Source organism: Impatiens glandulifera, unplaced genomic scaffold (assembly GCF_907164915.1).
Source record: "Impatiens glandulifera unplaced genomic scaffold, dImpGla2.1, whole genome shotgun sequence".
Taxonomy (NCBI): Eukaryota; Viridiplantae; Streptophyta; class Magnoliopsida; order Ericales; family Balsaminaceae; genus Impatiens; species Impatiens glandulifera.
Window position 1 is genome coordinate 1 of NW_025919205.1, and position 22,560 is coordinate 22,560.

Here is a 22,560-nt window from a genome sequence, read left to right on the forward strand (position 1 = left end):
TTTTCTACCATGACCACCACCACTACTTCGGCCTTCACGATCACCACCGCTTCGACCTCCGCCTCTTTTAGTTGGCCTAGGATTTTCATCGTTGCTTGGCGCTCGTCTAGATCTAGTACCGGTTGACACACCGTCACTTCTTCTACTTGACTCACCTTGGGTGATTCGAGGTTGATCTCTTTCAGCATCGGCCTTCGCGTTCTCTTTTGCTTGAAACTTTATTGTAATAGAGTCAGCAAATTCCAGTCGTTCACCATCTGTTCTTCTTAAACATCCTTGGATTTCCACCATCTGGTTTTTTCATCAAGCTGAGTTCATCCATAGTCTCTCTATGACAATCATCATTGATGTGCCTTTCAAGGTCCATCATTTCAGATTGACGACTGTAGAGCTTCTTTTCGAAATTGGAGAAGTTTAAATTTGAGATGTGAGTCTCATACGTGTTCTTCTTCAGAGTATTATCCAACTCATTAAGAACCTTGATAACTTCAGCAAAATCCTTTCTTTCTTCTGTCTGGGTGTTCAAAGCCTTTATCATATTTGATCCCATAGAGACCACGTTCTTCTGAAGAGAGGATAGCACAGAAGTCATGGACTTTAGAAGCTTGATACCCTCAGCAGACGATTCTTCATTAGATGAGTCTTCTTGAGAGTCTGCTGCCATACTCTAAATAGGTTCAAAATGAGTATGAATCTGCATAGATTGCTCCGATTGATCCTTCTCAAGTACCTTACCAGCTTCATTCTTCTCTTCTTCTAACAATTCCCTTTAAGCTCTCTGAAATCTTTCATAAAGATCTCCCTTGTAGTGAAGAGGGTTATTGACATTCTCATGAAAACTTCCAGCAATGATCTCGGGAAAGGAAGAGGCCTGACATAACTAGCATATTGATCTTGTTCCTCCTCAGATGAGGAACTCTCTTCTTTAGCATCTTTGTCTTTGGAGGGTTCCCCCTTAGATATGATAATCTCTAAATGAGTAACATCAACCTCCTTCTCTCGGGCTTCCTCTATTCTCACAACAGGGGATATCACAACATTTTCATCATCAAGAGCTTGAACAAACTCCTCAACAACAACTTCTTCAGCAACTTCTTCTTCTTGCGTTAGAAGAGCTTGTTTAGGCTCTTGAACAATCACTTCTTCTTATTCTAAATGAGGATTCTCTTGAACAGGCTGATCCAAAATACGTCTTTCTTCAGCAGAAAGATTTCCAAATTCAATCAATAGAGAAGCATCTAGATCATCTACATCATCATTACCATTAGAGATATCCATCAGTTCATCATCATCAAAGGGTTTTGCTTTAGAGTAATTAGCGCCATGAACGTATCGGGTAACAACCGAGATGAAATTGTCCATGATCACGTCTAATCTCTTCAACACTTTCACTTCCACTTCAAAGCATTTCTCAACGGGGTTAAAGTTAGCCTTTCTGGCCTCAAGAATTGGGAATAAAGCTCTTCCACTTAGACATGCTTCAACAAGATCCTTTCTCTTCAGAGCTTCAGTCACATCTGAAGTTTTAGCCCACTTGAGAGCTTTCTTCTCATTGGCTACACGTTTCTTCCATTCTCGGATTATTTCAGAATTTGATAGGGCTTCATTGTACTTGGCAGGCAATCTTTCCAGGGTCCATGATTCAAAAATTTCCATCTTTTCAGCCGCAATGGCTTTAACTTGATCTAACAAGAGGTCAACAATGCTTGTTGCCTCCGATACCTCTTCATTATCAACAGTTGCAATCTTCTTACCTTTTCCAACAACCTCGACGGGTTTTGGAGCAAGTCTAGGTTCACTGAAAACAATTCCACAAGACTGCCTTGCGGACCGCATCAACTCGTACGCAAATTGGGGTTTCTTGCACAACTCAGTAGGGAGCTCTACACGAGTGACCTTCCCAGCTACTAAGGAATCCTTAGAAACGGGATTTGGTGAGGGAGAATCTCTGATAGAAATAGATGACTCCTTTTCAGTAGTTTCTCCAGCAACAAGGGTAAGAACGACACCTTGTTCTGGTTGGGCAATTTCTGTAGCACCTGCGGCTACTTGATCGGGTTGAATAACAGGGATTGAGACTGATGAATCTCCAATTTTCTGCGACAACACAAGTGCTATCGCAATTACCTACAAACTAGTTCTGCATTCTCGGACAAAGCATATTGAAATTAGGCATCACTTCATCCGAGAACACGTCAATCAGAAGCAGATTCGTCTTGAACATGTTCCTACTGATCAACAAACTGCAGACATCTTCACGAAACCCCTACCAGAAGCTAATTTTTCTCACTTTAGAAACATGTTAGGTCTTGTTGATCTTGATTGATGTGATTACGTGCATGAATTAAGGGGGAACATATTGTTCAAAACGCAACTGAACAGATGTGAAAGACAGAGGTCTTAATTTGTTCTAGGGATTCAGGGTTTGAGAAACACAGCTACTTAGACGAACGTCTACCTTAGCAGTTTCATCTTCATCTGAAATTATCGTCTTGGTTATTCTAACCTACATGGTTAGACGGATACGTCTAATAGACGAATATGTCTAATAGACGTTAAACGTTTTTACGTCATGAGCAAGAGGATGCTCACGTCTATCCAGACACGTGTGTCTCACGCGTTGTTGTTGCATAATTAGACGTATATGTCTAATAGACTGATTTTCGAAAGGAAGTTGAAAATGTGAAAAGGGAAAATAAACGTCTAACTCTTAGTGTAATTAGACTCTTCATCTTCTGGCTAGTTGGATAGCTGTCCTTTGCTGGTTTCTGCTCAAGTTTAATTTCCTGCTGAAAATTAAATCAGTCATTCCTCAAAAGAATTGAAGACATGTGTCTCTCAATATGTAAGGAATGACTAATATTTCTGACAACTTTTGCTTGTACACTTAGTATTAAACGTTTGGTTTCATGCTAACATTAAATGCTGCGTTTATTGGGAACAGACTTTTGAAGTTCTTGACGGTAGGAGTAATCATTAGTTATTTTCTACATGATTAAACCTTGATATTTATAGGGTTATTCACTCTAAAAGATAGAAGATTTTCGAAATCAATCTCTCTCTCTTTAGAACTCAAATCGACCAAACCCTTGTTCATTAAATCAAAATGTCGTCTTTCCTTCCAAAATCGATTCAGGTGGATTTCAAATCCGTATTCACTCTACAATCTCGGGGAATGTATAGGATGTTTGAATCTTTTAAAGCTTCCGGGTTGAGAAAGTTCCTCTCTCCTCATGAACTCTATCACGAACAGTTAGTCAATGAATTTTTCGCAACCGCTGGTTTCTATCAAGATAAGATTATCGCTGGGGACGTGATGGGCCAGATGATCAGCATCACTGAAGAATCTTTTGGTACGTTTTTCCAACTTCCAAAAGTAGGTATTGATGATTTCTCAACCACTCCTCATGATCTAATGATTACGATGATAAAAGTCTTTTCCGATTCTTCTCAAGTAGACTTTCATGGAAAGAAAAACCTCCTGAAGGTTGAATATGCTCTTTTAAGAGATATTGTATCGAAATCCCTTCTTTCTAAAGAGTCTTCTTACAAGTATTGTACGAAGGTCTTTCAGATAATGGTGGCCATCACTAAGGGTGTTCCTGTCAACTGGACAAGCTTCCTCTTCGGAAATTTCGTCAGAATGGTTGTTGCTCGGAAGACTATTTTTGGCTTTGATGGTCCTCTTAGCGCTCTTCTATGCTTCCTTCTGAATGAACCTGGTAAGAGTTTTCCTCTTCCTTCTAAAATCCTGAACTATCAAAAGGTTGTTGATTACATTCAAAGGGTGGAGACGCTCAAGTCCAAGAAAAGGAAAAGAGAAGACTCCAACTCCCCTCTAACCGTAGTCTTAGAGATCTCTTAGGTTGAAGTCTATCCTTTCTAGAGTTAAGACTAGGAAGAAGAAGAATATTATAATAGAGATTATCTTCATTTAAGAAGAATATTATTAATGTTTTGATAATAACTTATTTTGGTTACTTTTGGGAACAAGTCTTTGTGTGTTTCCTCTGAAAACACTCATACTTGGTTGATCATTTACATGATATTTTTATATGTTGAATTTGCATGTGAAAGTTTAGTTTATTTATATGATGAATGCATATTTTGGTATATGTATGCAGGTTTCCAATTTCTTCATCAAAAATGAGGAAATTGTTGGGTCAAATTATTTTGACTAAGTGTTGAAATAATTTAACCACTGAGATTTTGATGATGAAATGACTTATGAGTTTTTTGATGCAGGTGTATTGAAACAATATTTCATAAGACTTGGCTCTAATGAGGGTCATTAGACCGATTTTAGAATAAAATGCATAGAATTAGACGTACAGTCTAACTCATCGGAGTTAGACGTGTAGTCTAATGAATGCATAGAATTAGACGTACAGTCTAACTCATCGGAGTTAGACGTGTAATCTAATGAATGCATAAAATTAGACGTACAGTCTAACTCATCGGAGTTAGACGTGTATTCTAATGAATGTATATAATTAGACGTAAGTTTAATATACACGGAATTAGACGTAAGTCTAATGTGTTCGAAATTAGACGTATAGTCTAACTCAGCGGAGTTAGACGTGTAGTCTAATAGACTTGTAATTAGACGGATGGTCTAATAGATATTCGGAATTAGACGTACAGTCTAACTCATCAGAGTTAGACGTGTAGTCTAATATATTTGCAATTAGACGGATTGTCTAATATGTGCAGAATTAGACGTGCAGTCTAACTCAGTGGAGTTAGACGTGCAGTCTAATAGAAAGTGAAAGTTAGACGTGAGTCTAACTCCTTCAGACAAGTCTGAGGTAGAACCGGAATTAGACGTGAAGTCTAACTCAGTGGAGTTAGACGTGCAGTCTAATGGTTATTGGATAATTAGATGTGTAGTCTAATTAGTGAAAGTTAGACGTACGTCTAACTCCTTCAGACAAGTTTGAGGTAGAACCAGAATTAGACGTGCAGTCTAACTCATTGGAGTTAGACGTGCAGTCTAATGGTTATTGGATAATTAGACGTGTAGTCTAATTAGTGAAAGTTAGACGTGAGTCTAACTCCTTTAGACAAGTCTGAGGTAGAACCGAATTAGACGTGCAGTCTAACTCAGTGTGTTTAATTTCAATAGACTGATTTTCACAATCCGTCTAACTGAAATACGTCTAATGCTCAGCTTAAGTAGTTTGCTTGAAGCTAGCATTTCACCTACCCACGTGCTATAGATGTACCCTACTACTGCTCCACTTTCTAGTGAAGATTAGTACAACAACTATATATAACCAACCAAGGAATGCCACGTAAGAGAATTTTCCTCACATTACTTGTTTTGCAGGTACATCCCTGATAGAATATTCGGCGCACTACTAGTGTTGTACGACCACGATCCTTGTGCTCAGAACCTGCTGTGTACAATGGTGGCTTTCCAATGGAAGAGTTCCACGTATCATTCTAAAAGATTCGACCGTTAGCTCCTACTCTGTATTTAACAAATCTAAATGACAACGAACAATCAGCCTGAACAAGCACAACTGCTAACCTTACGAACATGCCGATCTTGAGAGAATTCAAGCCTTTGAATATTCACACTGTGAAGATGATTTCTGATTGTACTGTGTGTGAATCAAGAGAGAGCTAGAATCAAAACACCTTTAGTTGAGTGATATTCTTCATCTTGTAATTGAACAGAAAGTGTTCTGTTCAATAGTGATCTTAGTGTGTGTAAACTGTATTTGATTCGAATCATATTATAGTGAATCCTTCCGGTGGTTGGAAGAAGGGGTGACGTAGGAGAGGTTCTCCGAACATCCATAAAACAAACTGCTGTGTTCTTTCTTTTCTTTCATCTTTTCATATTTCATCTTGTGCTTCAAACCCAAGTAACAATTCCGCCTTGAATCTGTTTCAAGTGTTTACAAGTGTTTGCGTAGAATAGAAAGCGAATTAAATCCCTAACAATATTTCTTTCAAACCGTTTTTCATAAGCCTTCATCCTTAGCCAGACCCCCGTCTATATCGATAAAGCTGATCCTATCATACGACGAGTGCGATCATACCAGCACTAATGCATCGGATCCCATCAGAACTCCACAGTTAAGCGTGCTTGGACGAGAGTAATACTAGGATGGTTGATCCCTGGGAAGTCCTCGTGTCACACTCCTTTTCTATTTTTTTTAAAAACAATCAAAATAAGGATTAAATTGAATAAACGTTAATGTCACACTCCTTTTTTAATGTTTTTACGAAAAAACACAAATTAGAAGCGTGAAAACGTACGATTTAATATAAAAATATGTTAATTTCGAATGTTTTAATTGAAATTTGATGTTTTTACGAAAAAAACAAAATATAAACGTGAAAACGAATCGATTTGAAGAAAACGAGTTCGTTAACGGCCTTCGGTAATTTAAAACTCGACCATTTCGAATTTCGTGAAAAAATCATTTTTTTTAATTAATTGATGATGTATCAAATGAATAAATTGTTCATCATATGACGGGTGTAGTCATACCAATACTAATATACCGGATCCTATCAGAACTCCGTAGTTTAAGGTGCTTAGGCGAGAGTAGTACTAGGATGGGTGACCCCCGGGAAGTCCTCGCGTCGCTCTCCTTTTTTATTTTTTTTTAAAAAATAACCAAATTAAGGATTAAATTGAATAAACGTTAATATCGCACTCCTTTTTTATTGTTTTTACGAAAAAACCCAATATAAAAGCGTGAAAACTAAAGATTTAATATAAAAATATGTTAATTTCGAACTTTTATTTTTATTTTTGTGTTTTTTTATAAAAAAAACATACAAAATATCATAAAATCATATAAATTTGAAATCTTTTTAATATTTTTATGAAAAAACACAAAATAAAAGCGTGAAAACGTACAATTTAATATAAAAACACGTTAATTTCGAATGTTTTAATTGATATTTGATTTTTTACGGAAAAAAACAAAATCTAAGCGTGAAAACGGATCGATTTGAAGAAACTGAGGTCGTAAGCGGTCTTCGGCCGTTTAAAACTCGTCTATTTCGAATTTTGTGAATTTTTTTTTAATTAATTGATGATGTATCAAATAAATAAATTGTTCATCATATGACAGGTGCGATCATACCAGCACTAACGTAGCGAATCCCATCAGAACTCCGCAGTTAAGCGTGCTTGGACGAGAGTAGAACTAGGATGGTTGACCCCCTGGGAAGTCCTCGTGTCGCGCTCCTTCTTTAACTTTTTTAAAACAATAAAATTAAGGATTAAATTGAATAAACGTTAATGTCGAACTCCTTTTTTAATGTTTCTACGAAAAAACACAAAATAAAAGCATGAAAACGTACGATTTAATATAAAAACACGTTGATTTCGAACTTTTATTTTTATTTTTGTGTTTTTTTCTAAAAAAACCTACAAAGTATCATAAAAACATATAAATTTGAAATCTTTTAAATATTTTTACTAAAAAACACAAAATAAAAGCGTGAAAACGTACGATTTAATCTAAAAACACGTTAATTTCGAATGTTTTAATTGATATTAGATTTTTTACGAAAAAATCAAAATAAAAGCGTAAGAACGTATCGATTTGAAGAAACCGAGGTCGTAAACGGCCTTCGGTAGTTTAAAACTCGTCCATTTCGAATTTCGTGAAAAAATAATTTTTTAATTAATTGATGATGTATCAAATGAATAAATTGTTCATTATATGACGGGTGCGATCATACCAGCTTTAAAGCACCGGATCCCATCAGAACTACACAGTTAAGCGTGCTTGGGCGAGAGTAGTACTAGGATGGGTGACCCCCGGGAAGTCCTCGTGTCGCTCTCCTTTTTTAATTTTTCTAAAAAAATAACCAAATTAAGGATTAAATTAAATAAACGTTAATGTCGAACTCCTTTTTTAATGTTTTCACGAAAAAACACAAAATAAAAGCGTGAAAACGTACGAATTAATATAAAAACACGTTAATTTCGATTATTATTATTATTTTTGTGTTTTAAAAAAAACATACAAAATATCATAAAAACATATAAGTTTGAAATCATTTTAATATTTTTACGAAAAAACATAAAATAAAAGCATGAAAACGTACGATTTAATCTAAAAACACATTAATTTCAAATGTTTTAATTGATATTAGATTTTTACAAAAAAATCAAAATAAAAGCGTAAAAACGGATCGATTTGAAGAAACCGTGGTCGTAAACGGCCAAAGGTCGTTTAAAACTCGTCCATTTCGAATTTCCTGAAAAAATCATTTTTTTTAATTAATTGATGATGTATCAAAAGAATAAATTGTTCATCATATGACGGGTGCGATCATACCAGCTTTAATGCACCGGATCACATCAGAACTTCGCAGTTAAGCGTGCTCGGGCGAGAGTAGTACTAGGATGGGTGACCCCCGGGAAGTCCTCGTGTCGCTCTCCTTTTTTAATTTTTTTTAAAAAATAACCAAATTAAGGATTAAATTGAATAAACGTTAATGTCGCACTCCTTTTTTAATGTTTTTACGAAAAAAACACAAAATAAAAGCGTGAAAACTTACGATTTAATATAAAAACACATTAATTTCGAACTTTTATTTTAATTTTTGTGTTTTTAAAAAAAAAAACATACAAAATATCATAAAAACATATAAATTTCAAATCTTTTTAATATTTTTACGAAAAACACAAAATAAAAGCGTGAAAACGTACGATTTAATATAAAAACACTTTAATTTCGAATGTTTTAATTGATATTTGATTTTTTACGAAAAAAAACAAAATAAATGTGTGAAAATGGATCGATTTGAAAAAACTAAGGTCGTAAGCGGCCTTCGGCCATTTAAAACTCGTCCATTTCGAATTTTGTGAAAAAAACATTTTTTTAATTAATTGATGATGTATCAAATAAATAAATTGTTCATCATATGACAGGTGCGATCATACCAGCACTACCCATCAGAACTCCGCAGTTAAGCGTGCTTGGACGAGAGTAGAACTAGGATGGTTGACCCCCTGGAAAGTCCTCGTGTCGCACTCCTTCTTTAATTTTTTTAAAACAATCAAATTAAGGATTAAATTGAATAAACGTTAATGACGAACTCCTTTTTTAATGTTTCTACGAAAAAACACAAAATAAAAGCGTGAAAACGTACGATTTAATATAAAAACACGTTAATTTCGAATGTTTTAATTGATATTTGATTTTTTACGAAAAAATCAAAATAAAAGCGTAAAAACGGATCGATTTGAAGAAACCGAGGTAGTAAACGGCTTTCGGCCGTTTAAAACTCGTCCATTTCGAATTTCGTGAAAAAATCATTTTTTTAATTAATTGATGATGTATCAAATGAATAAATTGTTCATCATATGACGGGTGCGATCATACCAACTTTAAAGCACCGGATCCCATCAGAACTTCGCAGTTAAGCATGCTTGGGCGAGAGTAGTACTAGGATGGATGACCCTCGGGAAGTCCTCGTGTCGCTCTCCTTTTTTAATCTTTTTAAAAAAATAACCAAATTAAGGATTAAATTGAATAAACGTTAATGTCGCACTCCTTTTTTAATATTTTTACGAAAAAACACAAAATAGAAGCGTGAAAACGTACGATTTAATATAAAAACACGTTAATTTCGAATGTTTTAATTGAAATTTGATGTTTTTTCCAAAAAAATAAAATATAAGAGTGAAAACGGATTGATTTGAAGAAACCGAGGTCGTTAACGGCCTTCGGTAGTTTAAAACTCGTCCATTTCGAATTTCGTTAATTTTTTTTTTAATTAATTGATGATGTATCAAATGAATAAATTGTTCATCATAAGACGAGTGTGATCATATCAGCACCAATGCACCAGATCCCATCAGAACTCAACAGTTAAGCGTGCTTAGACGAGAGTAGAACTAGGATGGGTGACCCTCTATGAAGTCCTCGTGTCGCACTCCCTTTTTAATATTTTTAAAAAAATAACCAAATTAAGGTTAAATTGAATAAACGTTAATGTCACACTCCTTTTTTAATATTTTTACGAAAAACCACAAAATAAAAGCGTGAAACGTACGATTTAATATAAAAACACGTTAATATCGAACTCCTATTATTATTTTTGTGTTTTTTTAAAAAAACATACAAAATATAATAAAAACATAGAAAATTTGAAATCTTTTAATATTTTTACGAAAAAACACAAAATAAAAGCGTGAAAACGTACGATTTAATATAAAAACACGTTAATTTCGAATGTTTTAATTGATATTTGATGTTTTTACGAAAAAAACAAAATTAAAGCGTAAAAACGGATCGATTTGAAGAAACCGAGGTCGTAAACGGCCTTCGGCCGTTTAAAACTCGTCCATTTCGAATTTCGTGAAAAAAATCATTTTTTAATTAATTGATGATGTATCAAATGAATAAATTGTTCATCATATGACGGGTGCGATCATACCAGCATTAATGCACCGGATCCCATCAGAACTCCACAGTTAAGCGTGCTTGGGCGAGAGTAGTACTAGGATGGGTGACCCCCGGGAAGTCCTCGTGTCACACTCCTTTTTTAATTTTTTTTAAATAGTAACCAAATTAAGGATTAAATTGAATAAACGTTAATCTCGAACTCCTTTTTTAATGTTTTTACGAAAAAAACACAAAATAAAAGCGTGAAAACTTACGATTTAATATAAAAACACGTTAATTTCGAACTTTTATTTTTATTTTTGTGTTTTTTATAAAAAAAATATACAAAATATCATAAAAACATATAAATTTGAACTCCTTTTTTAATATTTTTACGAAAAAACACAAAATAAAAGCGTGAAAACGTACGATTTAATATAAAAACACGTTAATTTCGAATGTTTTAATTGATATTTGATTTTTTACGAAAAGACACAAAATAAAAGTGTGAAAACGGATCGATTTGAAGAAACCGAGGTCGTAAGCGGTCTTCGACAGTTTAAAACTCGTCCATTTCGAATTTCGTGAAAAAAACATTTTTTTAATTAATTGATGATGTATCAAATGAATAAATTGTTCATCATATGACGGGTGCGATCATACCAGCTTTAAAGCACCGGATCCCATCAGAACTCCGCAGTTAAGCGTGCTTGGGCGAGAGTAGTACTAGGATGGGTGACCCCCGGGAAGTCCTCGTGTCGCTCTCCTTTTTTAATTTTTTTTAAAAAATAACCAAATTAAGGATTAAATTGAATCAAAGTTAATGTCGAACTCCTTTTTTAATGTTTTTACGAAAAAATACAAAATAAAAGCGTGAAAACGTACGATTTAATATAAAAACACGTTATTTTCGAACTTTTATTTTTGTTTTTGTGTTTTTTTTATAAAAATATATATATAATATCATAAAAACATATAAATTTGAAATATTTTTAATATTTTTACGAAAAAACACAAAATGAAATCGTGAAAATGTACGATTTAAAATAAAAACACGTTAATTTCGAATGTTTTAATTGATATTTGATGTTTTTACGAAAACAAACAAAATATAAGCGTGAAAACTGATCCATTTGAGGAAACTGAGGTCGTAAACGGCCTTCGGTAGTTTAAAACTCGTCCATTTCAAATTTTGTGAAAAAATAATGTTTTTAATTAATTGATGATGTATCAAATGAATAAATTGTTCATCATATGACGGGTGCGATCATACCAGCACTAATGCACCGGATCCCATCAGAACTCCGCAGTTATGTGTGCTTGGGCGAGAGTAGTACTAGGATGGTTGACCACCTAGGAAGTTCTCGTGTCGCACTCCTTTTTTAATTTTTTTTTAAAAAACAAACAAATTAAGGATTAAATTGAATAAACGTTAATGTCGAACTCCATTTTTAATGTTTTTACGAAAAAATACAAAATAAAAGCGTGAAAACGTACGATTTAATATAAAAGCACGTTAATTTCGAACTTTTATTTTTGTTTTTGTGTTTTTTTATAAAAAAATATATATAATATCAGAAAAACATATACATTTTAAATATTTTTAATATTTTATGAAAAAACACAAAATGAAAGCGTGAAAATGTACGATTTAATATAAAAACACGTTAATTTCGAATGTTTTAATTGATATTTGATGTTTTTACGAAAAAAAAATAAAATATAAGCGTGAAAACAGATCAATTTGAAGAAACTGAGGTCGTAAACCGCCTTTGATAGTTTAAAACTCGTCCATTTGAAATTTTGTGAAAAAATCATTTTTTTAATTAATTGATGATGTATCAAATGAATAAATTGTTCATCATATGACGGGTGCGTTCATACCAGCTTTAAAACACCGGATCCCATCAGAACTTCGTAGTTAAGCGTGCTTGGGCGAGAGTAGTACTAGGATGGGTGATGTTAGATAAAATTAGACCGGTTCACAGATCTTAACACATAAACCTTCCATGCAGGAACATTCGGAACATGACCGCACAAGGAAAGGATCGGCCAGAGCTAAAAACCGGAAACACCAGACAGCCGATCAGCCACAAGGCAAAGGAATAACCGGAAGTTGTCCGGTTAAACCAATCACACCAGAAGCCATTCGGTTAAGTCAAATGACCGACCAGCATAAGAAGATACTTTGGGTATCTGTTGAGAACGATACCAAAGGAATAGACTGAACACTTCCATATTCATACAAGTCTGAGGAAAGTCTGCAGGCTGCAGAAAACCGTCCTATAGGATCTTTCCACTTCGGGATAAGTCAGAAAGGAAATCTTCCAAGTACAGATAACTGTCTAACCAACAGTTACCACATTGAGTAAAAGACAAACCTAGCAGGTTTGTCTTACACACCGGAAGAACAGACTGCCAAGTCTGTGAAATTGACCGCCAGGTCTGAACAATTGACCGCCAGGTCTGAATCACTGAACCTCTGCTCAGCCAATCAGATTCAAGGAAGTGAAATATGACCGTTGACATATCTCACCTATAAAAGGAGCAGCTGAAGAAGAGTAAATGTGGGACAACAAAAAGTGAGATACAGTGAGACACAAGTGACACAGCGAGCAATTAATTTACAAGTGATAAGATTGTGTTCTATCTCTAGAAAAGCTTAAGTACTAAGTTGAAGTGTATTTACAATTTCGGTGTAAATTGTACGAGTGTTATCGAGCAGGAAATAAGTCTCGATCGGATTGTATTTGTATTCCTTAGTGAATATCCTTCTCGCGGTTTCGAGAGGAAGGGGTGATATAGGAGATTTATCTCCGAACATCCATAAAATCTGTCTTGTTACTTACTTTCTGCTGGTTCTATATTCTAACCGACCCGCACTAACTTATCTACACCGCTCCAACCTACTTGACTCTATCCAAACCGAATCACCAGGTTACAAAAACCGACCCATCAATCTTCAAACCTTTATCATCCAAAACCGGTTCTGCCTATCTCGTGAGTGTGCTGCTTCAACCTAAAACAAACCTCTTCTGTGCTTGAACCTAGTTCAAGGGTTTATGACAGTTTGTGTAGTATTGAAACCCCGGTGTTAATTTCTAACCGGATTAATCACCACCCTTTGAGTGAGACGCGCTAACCGGCCCAACCCCGGTCCTCCAGCCGCGACCTAGATCCTAACAATTGGTATCAGAGCAGTTAGTTTCAATACTCAAGCAAGCATGTCGTTCGATAGGCCACCAATGCTAGAAGGTGATGACTTTGCCAATTGGAAGGCACGCATGCACCTACACTTAATCACCTTGGATGATGAGATGGAATCCATTCTGGCCGAAGGACCGATAATCATTGATAAGGACATAAATGAATGGACAACTGAAGATAGGAGAAGAAATAACCTGGATAACCATGCTAGAAACCGGATCTCCAACAGTGTGGACAGAAATACGTACTGCAAGATCAGAGACTGCAAAACCGCAAAGGAAACATGGGACACAGTCATTCAGATCTTTGAGGGAAATGAAAGAACAAAGGAAAACAAGGTAATGGTGGCTACTCAGAAGTTTGAAAGCATCAAGATGAAACGGGGAGAAACAATGAAAGAGTACAGTGACCGGTTCATTGGTGTATTAGATGAGCTAGCAACTCTTGGCAAGAGGTATAACAACAAGGAAGTCATCATGAAAGCATTAAGATCTCTTCCAAGTGCATGGGACATAAAGACAATGGCGATGAGGGAATCAAACTGCCTAAGTAAGATGAAGCTACATGATGTATTCGAAGATCTTAAGGCATATGAGTTTGAAATGAGATCTAGAACTGAAGAAGAGGTTTCGGCCTCAACCTCAACCAGAGCACTGATCACATCCACAGAACCGGCTGCACCTGCACCGATCAGAACCGCCGAACAGTTCACCGAGGATGCCATGGCAATGCTTGCACAGAAGTTTGGGAGGTTCATGAAAAGAAGCCAACCGACAAACTACAACTATGGCGATAAATCCAATGTAAGGTGTTATAACTGTAACTGTTTGGGACATTTCAAGTGGGAATGCAGAAAACCGAGGAGGGATAACCGGAAACCGGATAACCAAGATAACCGAAATAACTATCAACAAACCGGTGAAGGAAGTGAGGTTCAGAAAGCACTGATAGCCGATGATGGAGGAAGCTTATGGGCTCACAGTGACAGTGATGATGAACTCACATGCCTTATGGCAAATGAGGAACAGGTATTTGACTCTCCTTGTGAAGAATTTACTAAAGATGAGTTATATAATGCATTGAATGATATGGTAGAAGAGTATAAGAACCTACTAGCTCTACTACCTAAGCAACTCAACCTTAGAACCGATCCTATAGTACCCATTCCGACAGAACCAGAAGTACCCATTATAACCGAACCAGAGATCATAGAACCTGATGAAATCCCTACCTTAGAAACCGAGTCAGAACCTGAACTACCACTTAAGACCGAACAGTCTAGTGAACCAGCTAGAGAACTAACCGAGGAAGAAAATGCCCGACTCCAGTATAAAATGGCCGCATATAAGAGATCCAGTGACATGGTAAAGAAAATGTGTAGTCATTACAGACATCCTTTTTGCATGTTCGGCTTAGGATACAAAAAGGATAGATCCAAAGACCAAAAACCCGTAGAGAAAGTAAGGTTTACAAGGAGTAATCTTCCTCTTATAAGATTCATTAGAAGTTCCTTAACCGCTGAAGAGGAATTGACCGCATACTATACGGCAGAAAAACTAAACCACAACTATGTTGGTCCAACCGACTCTGAGAAATGGCTTGACCCTGAGAAAAGGAAAGCCGACCTGCTCAAAAATAGGAAAGCCAATCCTCAACCGCCTAGGTCAAACCACAAATCACCCTCATTTAAGACCTTCGTAGAAAAACCGAGATACCCATAACCGAGTGCCAAAAGGACGGTTAAAACCTTAGCAAAGAAGGTTGTCCGGCTTGTCAAGGTTTGGATGCCAAAGGGACTAACCGCATGTGGACCCAAGTGAATGTGGGTGCCAAACAATTGTAAATATGTACATTTTGCAGGATATAAAGAAACGGCTAGGAAACTCTGAGTGGTACTTGGATAGTGGTTGCTCCAGGCATATGACCGGGAACAACAACCTGCTAACCGACATCAGAATAGAAACCGGTGCACTAATCACCTTCGGTGACAACTCAAAAGGTAGAACTGTGGGCAAGGGTTAGATTGTCCATGGTAACTTAACTATTGATAATGTACTCTTAGTAGAAAATCTACGTTTTAACTTGCTAAGCATTAGTCAGATGTGTGATGCTGGATACACGGTAGAATTTCTTAAACATGCATGTTTAGTTAAGAATTCACAAGGTATTATACTGCTAACCGGAAATAGGTTAGGTAATATTTATAAGGTAGACTGGAAAACTAAGGTAGAATACCCTATATGCATGATAGCTAAGACTGATCAAACCTGGTTGTGGCATAAGAGACTAAACCATCTAAACATGAAAACCTTAAACTACATTCGCGGTAAAAAGCTAGTAGAAGGTATTCCTGACATAGTATTTAACAAGGATAAGGTTTGCTCAGCATGTCAAATGGGTAAATAAACTAGGTCAACCTTTAAGAGTAAAGGGAATATTCAATCTAACCGATGCTTAGATCTCCTTCACATGGACTTATTTGGACCAATTCAGGTCATTAGCCTAGGAGGTATGCTTTACACCATGGTAGTTATTGATGATTACTCTAGGTTTACATGGGTAATATTTCTACCATCTAAACGTGAAACCGCATCAAACTTGATTACACTGCTTAAGCGCCTGCAAAATGAAAAATCAACACGCATTAATAGCATTAGAAGTGATAGAGGTACCGAATTTACCAACAGTACCTTAACCGCATTTCTTGATGAATCCGATATTAGACATGAGTTGTCTAGTGCTAGGACTCCTCAACAAAATGGCCTGGCCGAGAGAAGAAACCGGACTCTCAAGGAAGCCGCACGGTCCATGATAGCCGATTCGGGTATTGCTCAGAAATTTTGGGCTGAGGCTATCAACACTGCATGTTATACACAAAACCAGTCTCTGATTAACAAGTTTCACAACAAAACACCGTATGAGGTTTATTTTAACAGGGTTCCCAACCTTAAGTACCTTAAGATTTTCGGTTGTAAATGCTACATTCACATAAATGGTAAAACCTATCTTTCTACTTTTGATGCAAAAACCGATACCGGGATCATGTTAGGTTACTCAGCAGTGAGTAAAGCATATAGAGTGTACAACAATAGAACTTTAACCATGGAGGAAACACTTCACGTTGTTTTCGATGAATCGGTTGAAAGTAACACTGCATCATGCTTTGATCTACACAACAGATTGGAAAACAACAATATCCATTCTGATAGTGAAGATGAGACACCGGTCTTCAGGCGGTTTGTCCATGACCAAATGGGTAATATTGAAACCCAGCCGGATCAAGCTGTCCCACGACAGGAAGCTGACACCCCGGTTCAAACCGAGGAAGTCGGTCGGTCTGACAATCTTGTTCAGCCTACCGATATGTCTAGCCTTGATCAAGTAAACGGTAATTTGGTAGACATCCCTGAACCGAATTTCAAAAGAAATACTAAACATCCTCCTGAGCAAATTATAGGTGACCCTTCAGAACCTGTTCGAACTAGGCGTCAACTTCTGGAGGAATACTTTAATTCCGCCTTTATATCCCAGATTGAGCCGAAAAGAATAGATGAAGCATTGTCAGATCCGGATTGGATCTTGGGAATGCAAGAAGAGCTAAACCAGTTTGAGAGTAATAAAGTCTGGTACCTAGTTCCTAGACCGAAAGATCAACCGGTCATAGGAACAAGATGGGTATTTAGAAACAAACTCAATGAAGACGGTTTGGTCACGAGGAACAAAGCCAGATTAGTGGCACAAGGTTACAAACAGGAAGAAGGCATTGATTTTGAAGAATCATTTGCCCCTGTAGCTAGGATTGAAGCCATTAGGATTTTTCTAGCCTTTGCTGCTTTCAAAAACTTTAAGGTTTTTCAAATGGATGTTAAAAGTGCATTTTTGAATGGTGACCTACGTGAAGAGGTGTATGTTGAACAACCACCCGGTTTCAAAAGTGCTGAGTTTCCAAACCATGTATACCGGTTAAACAAAGCTTTATACGGTCTAAAGCAAGCACCTAGAGCCTGGTATGATACACTAACCGCATTTTTGTTAAAACATGACTTCACCATCGGTTCGGTGGATAAAACGTTGTTTAAATTTGAGAAGAAGGAACATATCCTACTTGTTCAAATCTATGTAGATGATATCATCTTCGGTTCAACCGATCCTAAGTTATGTGATAAATTTTCAACCCTGATGACTAACAAGTTTGAAATGAGTATGATGGGAGAATTAAGTTTCTTCCTAGGTCTTCAGGTTAAACAACTCGAAGAAGGAACGTTCATAAGCCAACCTAAGTACACCAAGGAGCTTCTAAAGAAGTTTGGGATGGACACATGCTCCTCAGCGGCTACTCCAATGAGCTCATCGGTTAAATTGGACAAGGATGATGAGGGTCAATCAGTAGACCAGATCGCTTACCGGGGCATCATCGGTTCTCTCCTATACCTGACAGCGAGTAGACCGGATATTCTATTTGCAGTCGGTGTGTGTGGAAGATTCCAAGCCAATCCAAAACAATCCCACTACACAGCCGCAAAGCGAATATTGAAATACCTAAAGGGAACACCTGATGTCGGCCTGTGGTATCCAAAGGATTCGTCCTTTAACCTAACGAGTTATTCAGATGCAGACTATGCAGGTTGTAAGATTGATAGAAAAAGCACCAGCGGAACATGTCAGTTCCTAGGTGACCGGCTTGTTTCATGGCATAGCAAGAAACAGACATCAGTGGCCACATCAACCGCAGAAGCTGAATACCTGACGGCCGGAAGCTGTTGTTCACAACTCCTTTGGATCCAACAACAACTGACGGACTTCGGTGTCATAGCCGAAGAGTCTCCGATCTTCTGTGACAACACGAGTGCCATAGCAATCACCTACAATCCGGTTCTCCACTCCAGAACCAAGCACATTGACATAAGGCACCACTTCATCCGGGAACATGTCATGCTGAAGCATATCCGGCTGGAATACGTACCAACTGATCAACAAGTAGCCGATATCTTCACCAAGCCTCTACAGGAAGCTAAGTTCTCTCAATTCAGACTTACACTCGGTTTAACCGACATTAGTCAGATCATCCCTAAGGATGTTTAAAAAGGAAATTCGGTTCGGACAGACAAAACCGGTAGTTCCTCCTAAATTGTTGGACTTCAAATTTTCAAGGTATCTGTGGAAGAACCGCCTGGTTTATCAGACAGAGTAAACCGACCGGTTACTTGGTGCATGCACCAAATAACCGCATCGGGATGAACAACTGATAACTGACCGGTTCGGAAATAGGTTATCTTAGATTATTTGAAATTCAAACAAAAGTGGAATAACTATCAGTGTTTAAATTTATCTGTTCTGAAACATTGCCTTTTCAAAGTAAAATGGTCGCACCTAAAAAGACGTGAAGATCTGATATCTTTCATGGTCCAGGTCTATGACCAACACCCTAGGCTGCAAACATGCCTATTTTATGCAACACTCTTTACACTGTAGTTAATAGACATTATCACCTCTAACCCCTGGATAATAGGATACTCCCCCAACTAGTATTTAAGTGAAGCAAACATTAACCAAAACAATCACAAGACAAAAGCTCATTCTCACACTAAGACAAAATGTCTCAGTTTCCTAACATCTTTCAAGTTGATTTCCAATCTACCTTGAGCACTGAACACTATGATGTGTTCAAAGTGATCAAATCTCTTGAAGACACCGGTCTTCGGTACTTCCTAGATGACAAGCATACTATATACTCTGAATCAGTCCTGGAATTCCTTTATAATGCCAGGGTGTTCAGAGGAACTCCTCATTTCGATACTCATATCCAATCGAAAGTGGGAGGTATAGTCTTTGACTTCACAGAGAATGACTTTGCGAGGTGTTTCAGCCTACCAAAGCAAGGGCTAACGGATCTCAATGTTCCGGCCGACTTAAAGGCCGAGATTTCCCTCACCTTTGCACGGTCTAACCAACCTGTTGATGACCATGGTACGAAATCACTCTTGAGAGCTGAATATCAGCTCCTCAATGACGTGATCGGTCGAAGCATCTTAGGGAGAGATGTGACGAACACCTACTGTACCGCGACATTCAACATGATGGCTGCTATCACCACCGGTACACCGGTTAATTGATCAAGGGTACTGTTCGACGTCCTAATCTAGATGATTGGCGTTCGAACAGTCGGCCTCGTTCCCCAACTGAACTGCCTACTTGTTGAGCTTGGAGTTCCGACCTGTCCAGGCGAAGGTCTGAACCAGGCTCAAGTGCTAACCAAGGAAATAACCGACTCCTTCTATGAGTGGTTTGAAAGGTCTTGGAGGAGGAGGAACCGCCGCAACAACCCCAACGGTGGCGTCAACTCCAACGGACACTAAGTTACTCCTTCCTACACCCGGTCATTTTGCTTCACGCACCGGGTGTATCTTTGTTCAACCTCCCTATGATCATTTCGGTTTTATCTATGTTTTCTCCGGCCTTATCTATGTTATCCTCGGTTTCTTTTGATTACTTTACAGTGTGTTGGTGCATTAATAAAAAATAAGTAATATTTAATTAATGAGGTATCCCCCAACTACATAAGTAATCAATACCCAACTAACTTGGTTACTTTTCAACTAACACCTACCTCGAGCTCCGCAATCAGCCTCTTCCCAATGAACTTTGGAAACATAAAGATTCTCTTCTCCAATGAGACAAAACTGACATTCAATGCTAATACTTTCCCTCCAGAACCGGATCTATATAAAGAGACCTTTCCTAATCAAATTAACACATCTCAAATCTTAAACTCTCTCTCTCTCTCTAGTAGCAAAGTTAGAATCATGCCGAGCAGAACTCTAGGAAATTTCTTGAGCATCAACTTCGATTCATGTATGGAACATTGGGACGGAGAAACAAAGGAGATCATGTTTGAATCTCTCATTGACACCGGCCTTCGAACCTTTCTCGAAGAATCTGGTCCCATACTTATTAAGGATGTCAAGACGTTCTTCAGAAGCGCTTGCATCAGAGGTAACTATATCGTCTCTACGGTGAGAGACCACACCTTCTAGCTGGATGAAGCCGAATTTGCCCACATGTTCAACTTGCCCACAGAAGGGTTTTCTGACTTTCCAACCCAGGTGGGGAGTGCGGCAGCCGATCACGCACTGTTCTTCTCTGGAACCGATGTTCCGGTGGAAAACTATGGGTTAAAAACCCGCCTTGCTCATCACATTCAACTCCTTCTTGAGATTGTAACCCGCTCTATCATTTGTCAATCCCCAAATCAGCGTTACTCCAAGAAAACATACGACATGATGACCCATATTGTTAGCAATACGACGATCAATTGGTCAACGGTCATTTTTAAGAACCTGAAAAACATGGTGCTAACCAAGAAAGGTCACGGTTATGCTCATCACATTAGTAGGATCATTCTCAAGTACCGGCCATAATTTGGACCAGGCACACCGGCATCTCCCTCGAATATTCTTGACATGGATGGGGTGGAAGAAAGGTTTTCTAAAGTGGTTATTACATAAGTTGTATCTTTTCATCTTATGTATGTCTATTTCACACCGATCTACTTTTCGGTTTCAATTCTGTAATGTTCTTTCAATATAATTCTATTTCAATCTAAATAACCGGGTCATCTTAATAATCAAAATATCCATCTAAGTAATCGGTTAATACTGCCTCGCTCTTATCCGGTCAATTTCAAAGTAACCGCGTTCTTATTCGGTTTCAAGAAAAACCACTTAGACTCAAAAGATTGCAAAAATTCTGCTTATTTAAATAACCGGTTAACTTTCGATAACCAAACTCTCCGGTTAAATTAAGAAAACCGCAGCATCAAACGGTTTCAAAGGAGGGATTACGTCATCAAAGTCAAAATCGAAAATGTTGGAGGGAAATTTCCCGCCCAAAGAGCTTTCGTTCAAAATTACCGCTCATTGATTTTGCGCCTCTTGAATTACCGCCTTTTGGCTTCCCGCCCCTTGATTCGCGCCTCTTGAATTACCGCCCTTTGGATTGCCGCCTCTTGATCTACCGCCTTTTTAGCTTCCCGCCCACATATTGCCGCCTCTTTGGCTTGGAGGGAAAACTCCCGCCAAGAGTTGATGGGATGGTTGGGTTTCCAAACCGCGCCTATATAAGGAGTCCTTGGATATTTCATTTCACTCTTACGCGAAACAGCTTTCTCTCTCTAAGCTCTCAAACTCTCTCTCAGCGGTTATTCTCTAGCTCTCTCAAACCCCCCCCCTCAATCATCTAAGATGGGTCGTGCCTCCGCTTTGTTCAAACACATCGTTTAGGTGGATTTCGAGGAAATCCGACAAAAGGGCACGCCTGCGGCAAAGGAAGTTATTAAACGGATAACCGAAGCCGGACTTGAGTATTTTCTGGGCGGTACCTTTGTTATATACAGAGAAGCGGTTGAAGAATTCTTCAGAACCGCAACTTTATCTGGTGACAAGATAACCGCAACTGTTAGCGGTACTGAATTCGAGATAACCGAAGAATCGGTTGCGGAGATCCTACGTCTTCTAACAAGTGGCCGCAATGCCTTGTTGGATCTAGAACCAACAACATTCGAGGCGGTCTGCCAGATTCTCTCTGCAAATGCAGAACCGGTGAAAGTATCCGGTAAGAAAGCGACACTACGACCGGAGTACATACCGCTTTGTGACATCTTCACAAAGTCGGTTCAGGCGAGAGGTGGGAATTACGATAACCTTACCAAGGCCAAGATCGAGATGCTTGTCGGTTTTCTGGAAGGTACGAAAGTCAACTGGGCGAAGGAAATATTCCATAACCTGAAAGACATGGTGAAACCGGACTCCGCACGGTCATGGGGATATGCCATTCCCCTTGGAAAAATCATGCTCCACCACAACATCAACACCGGTCCTGGTGTTATTCTCCCATCGAGAAGGTTAATAAAATCCAAACATTTCCTGGAGAGGAAGCAGCCAGCCCCCGGCTCTACAGGTGGCCGAAGGAAGAAATCCGCCAAGAA

The 22,560-nt window shown here is 37.9% G+C and overlaps 7 non-coding genes and 3 pseudogenes across 7 annotated transcripts; all 10 read left to right on the forward strand.

The window, feature by feature from the left end:
- The first annotated feature begins 6,036 nt into the window (after window positions 1-6,036).
- Window positions 6,037-6,154, forward strand: LOC124917668. The gene has a single exon (XR_007097188.1). It is a non-coding gene; the product is annotated as a 5S ribosomal RNA (ribosomal RNA).
- A 337-nt stretch (window positions 6,155-6,491) lies between these two features.
- On the forward strand, window positions 6,492-6,609 carry LOC124917673 (annotated as a pseudogene).
- A 486-nt stretch (window positions 6,610-7,095) lies between these two features.
- On the forward strand, window positions 7,096-7,214 carry LOC124917669 (annotated as a pseudogene).
- Window positions 7,215-7,699: 485 nt separating this feature from the next.
- LOC124917665 lies at window positions 7,700-7,817 on the forward strand. Its single transcript, XR_007097185.1, has one exon. It is a non-coding gene; the product is annotated as a 5S ribosomal RNA (ribosomal RNA).
- Window positions 7,818-8,301: 484 nt separating this feature from the next.
- On the forward strand, window positions 8,302-8,419 carry LOC124917662. Its single transcript, XR_007097182.1, has one exon. It is a non-coding gene; the product is annotated as a 5S ribosomal RNA (ribosomal RNA).
- Window positions 8,420-9,351: 932 nt separating this feature from the next.
- Window positions 9,352-9,469, forward strand: LOC124917666. The gene has a single exon (XR_007097186.1). It is a non-coding gene; the product is annotated as a 5S ribosomal RNA (ribosomal RNA).
- Window positions 9,470-9,803: 334 nt separating this feature from the next.
- Window positions 9,804-9,922, forward strand: LOC124917672 (annotated as a pseudogene).
- A 486-nt stretch (window positions 9,923-10,408) lies between these two features.
- LOC124917654 lies at window positions 10,409-10,526 on the forward strand. Its single transcript, XR_007097175.1, has one exon. It is a non-coding gene; the product is annotated as a 5S ribosomal RNA (ribosomal RNA).
- Window positions 10,527-11,019: 493 nt separating this feature from the next.
- On the forward strand, window positions 11,020-11,137 carry LOC124917676. Its single transcript, XR_007097191.1, has one exon. It is a non-coding gene; the product is annotated as a 5S ribosomal RNA (ribosomal RNA).
- Window positions 11,138-11,629: 492 nt separating this feature from the next.
- LOC124917664 lies at window positions 11,630-11,748 on the forward strand. Its single transcript, XR_007097184.1, has one exon. It is a non-coding gene; the product is annotated as a 5S ribosomal RNA (ribosomal RNA).
- The last annotated feature ends 10,812 nt before the right edge of the window (window positions 11,749-22,560 follow it).